At 31.9% G+C, this 12,164-nt stretch overlaps 1 protein-coding gene across 1 annotated transcript in view; it reads left to right on the forward strand.

The window, feature by feature from the left end:
* The first annotated feature begins 1,384 nt into the window (after positions 1 to 1,384).
* Positions 1,385 to 12,164, forward strand: part of LOC124354288 (collagen alpha-2(IV) chain-like) — a 71,239-nt gene continuing 60,459 nt past the window's right edge. Inside the window, exon 1 of the mRNA XM_046804628.1 lies at positions 1,385 to 1,453. The gene's annotated coding sequence lies outside the window, so the exon portion shown is untranslated. The remainder of the gene's footprint in view (positions 1,454 to 12,164) is intronic.

The raw sequence follows: 12,164 nt of genomic DNA on the forward strand, positions 1-12,164 counted from the left end.
ATAACCAGTTCACTTTTTGAATATTTTGATTTATTTAGACAATGCATTCTATTATTGTATTATTAGTAATGTATGTATTTATGGCCTTTTACAACAATCAATACTATACAATATTAATAATGCAGTATAATAAAATAATGCGAACTTGTGAATACAATAACTACCGTATATTGTATTAAATTAAATTATAAAAATAACAAAGTGATATTTAATAATCGGGGCCACCTGAAAGAAGTTCAATTCATTTCGCATAACGGCAATCTCTCATAAAACATGAAAACTTGTGTTCAAGTTGATTAATTCGTGCGCATAACAGGCTGAACGAAATGCTCCTTCACGTGGAATACAGCAGTTGATTTATAAATTCTATTTTTTTAATGCCTTGACACGAAAAAGATACAGTTCACTAAGATTCAGACAGTGTATGGCGTATCTCCAAAAGTGGATACACCAGGCAGTGTATCCTAGAATTACATAATTCTATATTCTATATTTGTTTGTTGCACTCATTTATTATCAAAAGTTTCATTTACAATCATATTAAATGATGATTTTATCAGTTATACATCATAAACTTTAATGAGAAAAATAAGTTGAGAAAATTGGCGAATTGACTTATTGTGATCCAAACAATACACACTTTATATAAGAAAAACAAGATTGTTACAGAACACTTGTATTTATAAAGTGTTGTCAGATACTTGAATAATGTTTATAATATTACTCCGTTATAACGACCTGGATAATTGTTATTTAGTGCTAGGAAGAATTAAATAGTCTCATGCCATTCAATACTAAAATAAGACATACAAATTTGCATGTTATTTTCCTGTTCATTCCAAAAAAGACGTCCAAATTTGCTTTGAAGGGGCAATTAGGTGTCGTTGCTAATTGCCCATCCGGAGAACAATTAAATTTAAATAGGAGTTGTTATCTTTTAAATTGTGCTGCAGTGAATTATTATTAGGTCTAGACAGATGATGGAGGGGACAAGAAATCATTTGAGGTAGAATTAACTATTATTATATCGAATTTTTCTGTTGCTTGGTAATATAATGAATAAAATGTAATAAACTTGATGTAATAACATAAGTTTAAGGTAATAAGTTAATCAAAGCTAGTAGCAAAGACATTGCAAATCTGCTAAACGTTCAGTGTCGCACTTGGGTACAAGTTGGGCATATTACTTCTAGTGTAAATATTACTTCTAGCCGATAACATTCCAACTATGAGATTTAATTCAGCATTTAAATCCAATAAACAATGTTTGGGTTGGAAATAAACCAGGTGATCGCCAAATGTAGCAACAATGATAGTAACAATGCCCCCCTCCACTAGCGTCACCATGGCAACCAGAGCCGCCGATAAACAGCTATAAGTGTGGCCTGCGCGCCGGGCTCGCCAATTCCAAACCGACCGCGAAGTGTAGTGCCATATACAGGAGTGAAGATACGTGAGTAACTGCAGTCTTACTTTTTAAATATACTAGTATCGTATTTAAATCTATAAACAATATAATTAATAATCACCTTTAATGGCAATTTTAACTGTCATTTATAAGTTATTTTGATATAAAATTGTTCTTAATCTGAACATAACTTATTCTTCAAAAAACCTTGTAGCATTTCTATACAACATAATTCTTAAGAAATAGCTGGGTCTGAAATTATATTATCATGTTTTATTACATTTTTAAGGAATTAACATGATTGTGCAAAATTAAATTTGCAAATTAATATTTTGTAGTATTATTGACCGTGAATAATTTCACTTTTTTATAGTTGTACACTACATATTCATTTTAGATAAAGGAATATAATGAGGTTTTAGATCCATATTATAATGACGAAACAAACGTCTCCTAAATTATAATACATAATTAATGTAAACAGTTTAGTTGAAAACAAACGAGTATTATTTTTCAATTAACTAGCGTAATAAAACATTTAGAAGCTTGTCGAAGGCTCCCAAACCAAAGTATGTATGAGGAGAAATAAGTACAAGACGTTATTAAAAATGTGTTAATGGAATTTAAACAAATTTGATGATGTTACCTAGATTTAAACCGAGATGATATTTGCGATCTTTCATTCCATTCAATCCTATTGCTTACAGCTTACATCAAAATCAAAACAATGCAGTCCAAAAAAACAGCCTTAAGCTACAAAACGTCTTCTCATTTTTTGTTTATTTAAACACAAAATTATACATAGTAGAGCAATTTTTTATTTCAAAGTGCAAATTAAAAATGAATGTTCGATTAAATTTAATGTTCAACTACTTATAGTTTGAAAATTATCAATAGTATTATTTCTTGACATCAAATAGAGAGAGACAAACTTAATAATAATATTTCATATGTGTACTTTACACATGCACTTGTATTTACTATTATGAAAATGAACCCCTAGGGTACAGTAGGATTGGTCCATATTCATTAATAAACCAAAAGAGCATATTAATGATCAAAATCAAGTATTTTTCATTCATTATTGTACTTTTTTGTTACCAAGAACAAATATTGGTATGTACAAATCTATAACAGAAATATTGCTAAAAATAAAATGGTTTAAATCTAAAATCACTTATTATAACTGTCAATCAAGCTCTACTATATCGTATGCAGTGTAAGATTTTAGTTGGTAAGTCACGTCAAGAGATAATTAGAAGAATATTAATCAGCGTATGAACTAAAATTATAGTAATTATGAGAAGGTACACACTTCAGATAACATGAATGAAACATGCCGACAGTAATAAATATACATTGCGTGGGAGGAAAACCTTGTCTAGACGAGGTCCTCTCAGTCATTTCCAGTAGGATTTGAATGTGCGTAGTAAAAGTGCAAGATCTGTTTGTATGCTAAAACAGTCCAACTCATTCACAAACCGATCAATATACAGCGGAAGCTAAGAAGAGCTGCTAAAGTGAAATGTCATTCTCTAGTCTGTTTAAAAAAAATATACTACGTATTATGAGCGTGATCTACCTGTACGTAGTAGCATTTAAATAGATATTAATTCATAATTATATCATTACACAGCTTGTAAGCTTGGCAAATGCAATCTTATGTAATGAGTCATAACACTAAAAATAATCTTTAAACCCAGTGAATGCGCATTCAAATGACAATCGTTTCTTACACTTTAGCTGTTACTTTAATAAATGGCATTCGAAAAAAATGCTCTAGATGTTAGAATGTTATGTCAATCAGTTAGATTGCCTTCCTTTATTCTGGAACTTCAGGTGAATTGGCGGTCGTGCTTGAGTACAATAAAGTAAGTCATATAAAAACAGACACAAAATGTGTGAGTGAATAGAAAATAATAACAGTTATAGGATAAAAAATAAAAATTAATCTTCGAGTTTTTATAACATTCAAAGTACTGATTTTAAAAAGGTTTTTTGTTTCTCTACGCGAAGAAATAATGAACAAATTATTGAAACATTAATAGGCACATACAGTTGGTTAAACCAATTGTTAAAAAGCGTACAATCCAATTATGATTGTAACGCGTTAATTTTCTTGATTAATATTGGTTTCCTAATATTTAGCCTGGTAATATTCAAGTTCAATTGTTTGCCTAATGGTAGAAGGTAATGCACACAAAGCCTACAAAGTAATAAGAGCCACGTTATTACTGTGGTAATCTCTCTAGTGACAGGTTTACCGGCACGGTCGGAGACTACAACGCCAGTTACCTGGAGGCGCTCCTGTACGAGTAATGATAATTACATTTGCAAGTTAATGTCACCTTAGGATCGTTATCATAACAGGCTTAGTGTTCGCCATTTTTAGTGGAAGAACAAGGAGCAACATGAGCTCTTGGAATACTAGGCTACAAATCGCTATAAAATTACTATGCATTCAACTCGTTCAAGACTCTTGTTTCTTTCGTTTTAAAATTTTGCTTGTTACCGTATTTGAATGAAAGATCCCTATCTACATTATTCCATTACTCATTACATTTTCTTAGAAGTTTCATAATTCAATTTTAAATAAATATTGACGATGATATTTTTATTTGAATCGAGATATCATAATTAATAAAGTCGTATAAACTATTCGTACAAATAATTTCATGCAATATTTACAAGAAAACTGATACTTTAATTACAGATTTTAACTTTATTAAAAAACTTAGTATTTTAATTTAAGATTTACAATTTTACCTTCAATACTTCATTGACCCTATGAATACCAGTCGACAATTTATTGAGCAGTGTGTGGAACACTTCCATATGTGGTGTCTTCCATACTGACTCTTACGCCCAGAGTTAATGTTATAAGTATAGTGTGAATGTATGCAAGTTAGGACGAAACTTTTATTAAAATAGTATATCATAGCACAATTGTATATTGTTAGGAATACTCTTGAAATATAAGGTGTTTAAGATGACAGTTTTTATTACTTCTTCAAGAAGGCAGAAACCTATATTTCAACAATGGGAGAACTAATAAACGGCCTTAACCTCTCTAAGCAGAGCATTCCTTTCTTTATTTATTTCTTTCTTACTTGATGAATAATATGCAATTCCAGCAACAAAATTGTGATCCGTAATAAAGAAATTCGGATTCGATTGTGGTACAGCACACACTCGAGAGCTGGCCTTGACCTGTGGAACGTGATCTTCTCTGTCACTCGATACATGACGACGCGCAATGGCCGGTTATCGAGACGTTGCGGGTTTGTTGCATTCCATTCTATACATTGCAGCATTGGCACGTGCCGAATGTTATATTACTGTACCCCGTACATGTTCAGCTTGCACTAAGCTGCAGATCACGTGTTTATGTCTTGCGTGTTCTAAAATTGCATGCAAGATACTAGTTACAATACTCTTGCTTAAGGAAGAGCTCCAGCTAATTTTAGAAATATGGGTAATATGATAAAAACTTAATTTTTTCCATTAAAATATATTACGTATAAAATAATTTTAAATAATCTGCTAAACATTGTAGGTGTAATGTTTAAATTCAACGTTTTACAGGGTAATATGTTGCATAATACAATGTACATGATTATATTAGACAAAACATTAAATGACATGTCTTTAATAAGCAGTAAATTAAATTTCCTTAAATAATTGGAGTATTCAAGCATGGGCAGTTATTCACATAAATAACCAGACATAATATGTTTCTTTTCTTTAAAGAAATAGTGCGTAATTAGTGAAGCAAGTAAATACAACTGAGAGATATAGTTTTCATAGTAAATTGAAACCATTTTAAAACTGAAGGTAGCTAATTCATAACGAATTTAAAACGTGCTGTATTGTTTGATGTAAATACATTACAGTTGCTAAAATGTGGGCACATTATGCAACAAAGACAGATTACTCAGCTGATGTAGTTTACCAAAATAGAAATCACGACAGCTAAATTTCAAGTGTTTTTGCCTGACAAAATTTTAAAATAATTACTTTTTATAATTCCTCGAACCTGGCTTTAGAGGCAGAGGACCAACCACATAATCATCCTAATCCTGGTTATAATTGCCAGAACTAATATCAGCTCCAAGGACGATTTGACTGTTTTGCATAGAGATGCTAGTTAGCGCGTATCTCGTAACTGAGGCAGGATATCCTTCGTGTCGGAAGAGGATCATCTCAGAACACGATCAGGACATTTCCGTCCTTGACCTTGGACCCGACCTTATCATGTCTGCAGCCATTGATAATATATACGTATGTTGTAATAGCTTTTGTTGCGAATGCCAGGACACGCAGAATGCTCACGTTGGAGTAAGCCTTGTCATTCATTATGTGTTGTTATTATAATCGATATTTTGAAATGTGGATTATGGTGTTTACAACAAATTTACATTGGCTTGAACATGAAATATGATTTAATAAAATAAGTATTGGAGTTCTGGTGATCAAATGTATGACGGTTTTATATTCACATTAAGAGGAATGTATTATGCTACCTTACAAAATATAAATGGAAACGAATGGATATATATATATATATATATATATATATATATATATATATTTCCTACATTCGTTTCCATTTATTACATATATATATATATATATATATATCGTGGATACACTATGTAAATGATATATAATATCATATTTATGTGTATCGATTTTATATTTTAGGTTCTAGAACAAAATATTCGTAAATATTTTTTTAAATTTTATAAAGCAATCATTGTGGGAAACTTGCAAGCAGCACTTACAAACGATTTATTCCCAGTTTTGTTATAATCTTAATTTATTAATTATATACTACTGTTAATCTGCTAGATTAGACTAGATAAAGTAGATTTGAGATTTAAAAAATGGCGTTTTAGTGGTTTTTTTTCCCTCTCAAGCATATGTTTTCACAGTAGGCTACAATTTTAATTAAAAATATTTTTTAAGTTATCAAGCGTCGTTCTACCTTAAATAAAGTTTAAGTACAGCTTACAATATTTTGAACTGAAAATCTCAATTTATTATAAGACCTGTGGATATTGGCATTGCAATATAAAACAAAACCAACTCATGACCAACCAAATTATGAAGTTATTTATAGATGATCATGCCCAACACACTGGTGGGAGCCTATCTGATTTATTGAGCTATTTCGTCGGAAAGTTGCTCAAATAACGTTTGTTGTTCTAGGTTGTATAACAATTGGGTTTTTCGCAACCAAATATTGCAACCGTACAACATAGAGTTTGTAGGTTAAATCCCCAAGATGTCCATTAGGTACAGAAGAATACCAATTAATAAAATAGGAAATACATTAATTAGTTAATTCACAAACACAGTATCCGAAACAACTTGAAGAGAAATATCAGGGACATTCTTATAGCATAGCACGGAAACACTACGCTGACACACTTAACCTACTTTAGAATGTAAACATGAAAACATTTGTTGGCGGAGAGTCACTCCTATTCAGGTTACCGTGTAGTGAATATTTATTCGCTATTACAGTTCAACAATAGGATCGAGGTTCGCCTTAAACCGACATAGTTTGAAAGCAAATCTTCCGTTTACTGTTTATTAAAGGTTGTATGTGTGGGGTTGACATAGTTTGAGTAATGGATTAAATGGAACTGTTGAGCTGTTGGAAAAGTGTATCGAATTTCGTATGAAAATAATTGTGATCTCAGAATTACATTTGATGTGAACGATGCACAATAATTGTAGCACATTAATTACAAGAATTGTTAACGAAGTAAAAACAAAATTTTCTTGAAATAAACTACGTATGATTAGACATAAAACTCTAAGATTAAAAAAATAATAATAAACTATACAAATTGTAGCAATAATTTTACAAGTAATTTTTATATAAATAAATATTTCCTTTAAACACGAATTTTCTTTTTAGGGGGATTCCTTACACGCCAGTTATATTTTAAAATTATTCTAAACTTTTTAGGGGAATCAGTAAAAGAAGAATACCGAAGAAAAGAATTTAATATTGTATTATTTAGGCTGAAATATTCATTTTAATACATAAAACCGTGGCTTAAACGGTTCGATTGACTAAAGCCACAACAATTCTGGATGTGTGCTGTGGGAAAATATAGCTCATTAGATTAACCCTTCGTTCGCTGTTGACAAATATAACCGCCAATATTTACTTTGCTCAAAACGCTGTTGACAAATATATTCGCTTTTAAACATTGAGGTTATTATTGGGAGTAAGTAGTTCTCAGTTTTGCCGGTGGAGTGCAGCAACTGATGGAGTACTTATCCCTCAATAGAAAAGCACAGTAATAGTTGTCCCCGCCTCCCGGTTTTTTCTCCAAGCTGCAAAATGGCAGCGCACTACCCATGCCACTGCCTGTTTTGCCAGACACAAGCGCTACTGACGAACTAACTCGCCGGTTTAGTTCGTTCGCGTACTGCGAGTGGAACTGTTGTGTTTACGTTGTCAAATTGGTTTTTGACATATTGGGAAGATGTGTTGTGTGTACACGCAACGGTTTACGCAAGGAGACCATTTACGTGTGCGAGACATGCACCACCCGGCCGAACCTGCACCCGGATACATGTTTCAAGACGTACCACACGTTGACGTTATCTTGAACACCGTGATGGTTAATTTTAGATCTTTTTATACCCATTAATGTTTTATTTTAATTGTATAATATACATACTATACATATAATATACTATAATATAATATTATACACGATAGTAAATTTCGTTCAACATTTCGTTAAATTTGGTGTATTTATATTGTTTTATAATTTAAATAAACGTATTAAAAAAATATACTTTTTTCGTTCCCAAAAGTCTTTTTATATGGTAACAAACTCAAATACTACATTAGCGTTGACTTTATGGAAAAACAAATTTTGAGGTATATGTAGCGTTTGGGTATGGTGCGTCCCAAATTGCCGTAGCGCGGGAAGGGTTAAGTTTTATTTCAGGTTAATCATTTCTCACTTTATTATCCTCTTTTATTTTAGTCCAAAAATATTAGAACGTTCTTGTATGTTGGGTATCGTTTGAGAATTATCCAAATTAGTTTAAGTGGCCATGCTTTATTAAAACTTTATGACATAGTTGGAGGGAAATTTCAATAATAAAAATTAATAATTACTATTTATTTTTCATTTAATAAACAGTGATGGTACTAGTTTTTATAATATGGTAATACTCTATATCCGAACATTTTACAACCGGCCAGAAAAAAATAATAGCATGTAGTACCAATGCAGTCTTTCAGATATTAAAAATATCTTTCAACTATAATAGCTACAGTATAATAGAATTTCTAGCCGAGGTAGAGATTGTAATAGTTACGTCACGTGAGAAGTAGTAAACAAATGGTACCAAGTTCAATGCCGCAGTGACCGTGACTCTGTTGTCATACTTTCTCCATAACAGCAGCACCCCGCCAGGAGTCGTTCACCTTGTTATCCAACTGAACTGATCTTCTGTGTGTGACTCATTCATAGTTCCATATTTATAATCTGATTAATAATATGCACTAAGGACGCATTGCGATATTAATTTCGTACTTTAAGTACTTCATGAAGTACTTCAGAAAGTTTCAAAACGTATAATTTTATTGGCTGGGCGTTTGCAAAGATTGTATGTTTACACTCAGATGTGTGTTTACATAGGGAAACTGGTAATTATTTACAGATGATAGATGCTGACCAAAAAGAGCATATATATTGCTGTAAAATTAATATATACACACGTGGCAATTACAACCCGAAGTACAGAAATGTTTCGAGTTACTCTTTACTCCATGTTAGTAGGAGCTTTTTGACGTAACTTTTGACGTGAAATTAAAAATAAATCTTTAGGTTGGCGGTCGTTTCAAAAATGCAATCAAAAATGTAATAAAAAATTCCACGATAACGGTAAAATATATGTGAAGAAACGTAAGATAGATTATAAAGTAGTTATAGACCTGGACCATAGTGATTGATAAAAAGCGATAAATTATAAGTAATACATTTATTTTGTACTGATCATACGATTACACTTACGATTAAGATGGCTTCATTTATGTTGGTTTAAATGTATGAATTGAATCTGCCATGTTATTTTTGCTCAAAAATAAATAAATAAATAAAACACTACGGAGTAAAACAATGGCGGGGTTGTTTCATATTTTCGTGAAATTTAAAATAAAATTGTTAAGCCCCCTCCATTTAGAAACCTACTTTTCTAGTTTTTAAGTAAATTTTGTACAAAATCAATGTATTGCAGTTTATTGTCTCATTGTTGCACGTGCGTAAATTTTTTATATAATTTGACTGAACATGTCCAGGTATCCTAAAACCAATTCCAGTTTTAAAGTATCACACACACACACACACACACACACACACACACACACACACACACACACACACACACACACACACACACACACACACATCACATATATCAATTATAAAGTGTTGTTTACCAAAACCTACATAACGAGGGTTGTAGAACCCTAACTTTACTGTTCCACTAAAAGCTCAAACAATTTTAAAAAATCCACATAAATTTGTGTTAGTATTTTAAATATCTTGGCTGAGGTTATTAACAAGCTTTTTAGACCATTTCGTTCAAAGCTACTTAACGTACTCAGCCGACGATTCGACTGCCATAACAATTTTCAAAAAATTCAGAAATCAGCAATTCATGATAAGAATTCAATTACATAAAGAATTTATCAAATAAGCTGTATTAATATTTCAGTTTACATTAAATCTACATACATTTTCTGATTCATGTAGAAAGAGTACTATATTTTACGTACAAAATAAGCTCCCAAAGAAGAGAAAAGTTACCTATTGCTCTGAAAGATTTCAACTCCATACACTAAGCTGTTTGTCGTTACAGATGTTTTAGGTAATAACTTGATTATAGTGAATTAAGTATTTCCGAAGAATGGCGATTGGTATTAGTAGTAAATCGAAGAGCACGTTGGTGCCAAAAGTTTACACAACAATTATGTATTCAAATACTCAAGATTATAAGGAATTAATTACTGTTTCAATGCTAACTGTATCCATATATCCTTAAAAACTTAATTTTTAAATATTTATAACCTAAACAGGTAATGATTTAGTGAAAATAATTTAAAATTCACCACTTTAAGAGTATGTATGAGGTTATATGACGCTGATTTAACATGTATTTACGAGTCTGACGGTAGGTATTAACTGACACACAAATACAAATATAGTCTGAAAGAATTATTACATATTTTGTACCATGTTGATACCATCATTTTGTGGCTGATTACTTTCTTTCGTTGGGTAAATTTCTTTGTCAATTTAAATAAATAGCAAACGGTGTGTTTATATACGAGTACAAATTGACTCTTGGCCTCATAACAATGGTTCTAAAATGCATGTACAACGCGAGTACAGTTTGTAGGTAGCGATATGAGTATTGACAGTGTTTATTTATGTACAGTATGACGAGCACAAGGTGTATGACACGCGAGTGACATGCAATATCAGCTTCGTCATCATACCGCCGAGCGGCATCGTGACTGCATGTTCTACAGACAGAGACGGAGAGAGAGAGAGAGAGAGAGAGAGAGAGAGAGAGAGAGAGAGTGTGTGTGTGTGTGTGTGTGTTAAAATATACCACTCATTATATTTTTTAGGTTGTGTGACCAATAAGTATATAAATGTATAAAGCTGCAACTTATATAATATGACTTATTTGCATATTTTATTTTCTTGTGGTCTCTATTAGGATATCCCTTAATCAAAGGAATAGATTATCATATATTTACTATAACCATAGTATACCATAACCAATCTGGTCATTGGTTACTGTCTGACTGAGTCGGAAATATGTAAACGTTTTTATTATTTAATAAGCAATACATTGCATTGATTTTATTGATTTTTTTTAATGTTGTCTGCATATAAGTTAATCGTGTATATTTGTGCAAATCTAGGTGTTACCAAATTTTGTTTACTGCCATATATATATTTTGTGTAGCAAATTTTTATTATTTCACAGATCAACCTAATAACTTCTTGTGGCACGCTTTTTCTTATTACGTATACCGTCGTGAAATTGTGTGGATAGTTCAAGTTTTAAGTTTTCGTGAAATTCATTTTGTTTCATTAATAAAACTAAAACCTGTACACCACCTAACATGCTATTTAGGATAAGGCAAACATATTTGGTATGTCTCAACCGTCCGAGTTTTTGCCTTCGCTGACACTTACCAATAATATTTATTTTTAGAGTGTTATTTAAATAAACACAACGTTTCACGCCGCGATCTCACACCGTCATCAGGTATCACAACTCTGTGGACTCGACCCCGCGACCGCTATCGGGGTCAAGGCCATGACGTCATCATCGCTGGTAATTGCCAACTCGGCCGGTGTAGGTACCTGTGCGCTCCGACAAGTCGCATTACTCACTGCGGTAAATTGCGTGTAATCTGTGGGGTGATTTCCGTCGTCTTCTTTTTCTAGGAGATGTATGTACTCTTTAGCTGATACTGTATCATCAACTAAAAAAAAGAGCGCCTTCTGTTCTACAGCGTTGAAGTTTTCAAAATCTATTACTTCCATTCGTGGATAAATTTTGGTCTAATTTGGCATATATGTAGTTGCCTATATCCATTAGTCCATTAAAATGTTCACCGTAATATTACTTAATAAAAAAACTCTTGTCTTTGAATAAAGCTAATGTATGGAATTAAGTACCGTATGCAATGTTA

The sequence above is a fragment of the Homalodisca vitripennis genome, chromosome 2 (assembly GCF_021130785.1).
Source record: "Homalodisca vitripennis isolate AUS2020 chromosome 2, UT_GWSS_2.1, whole genome shotgun sequence".
Lineage (NCBI taxonomy): Eukaryota > Metazoa > Arthropoda > Insecta > Hemiptera > Cicadellidae > Homalodisca > Homalodisca vitripennis.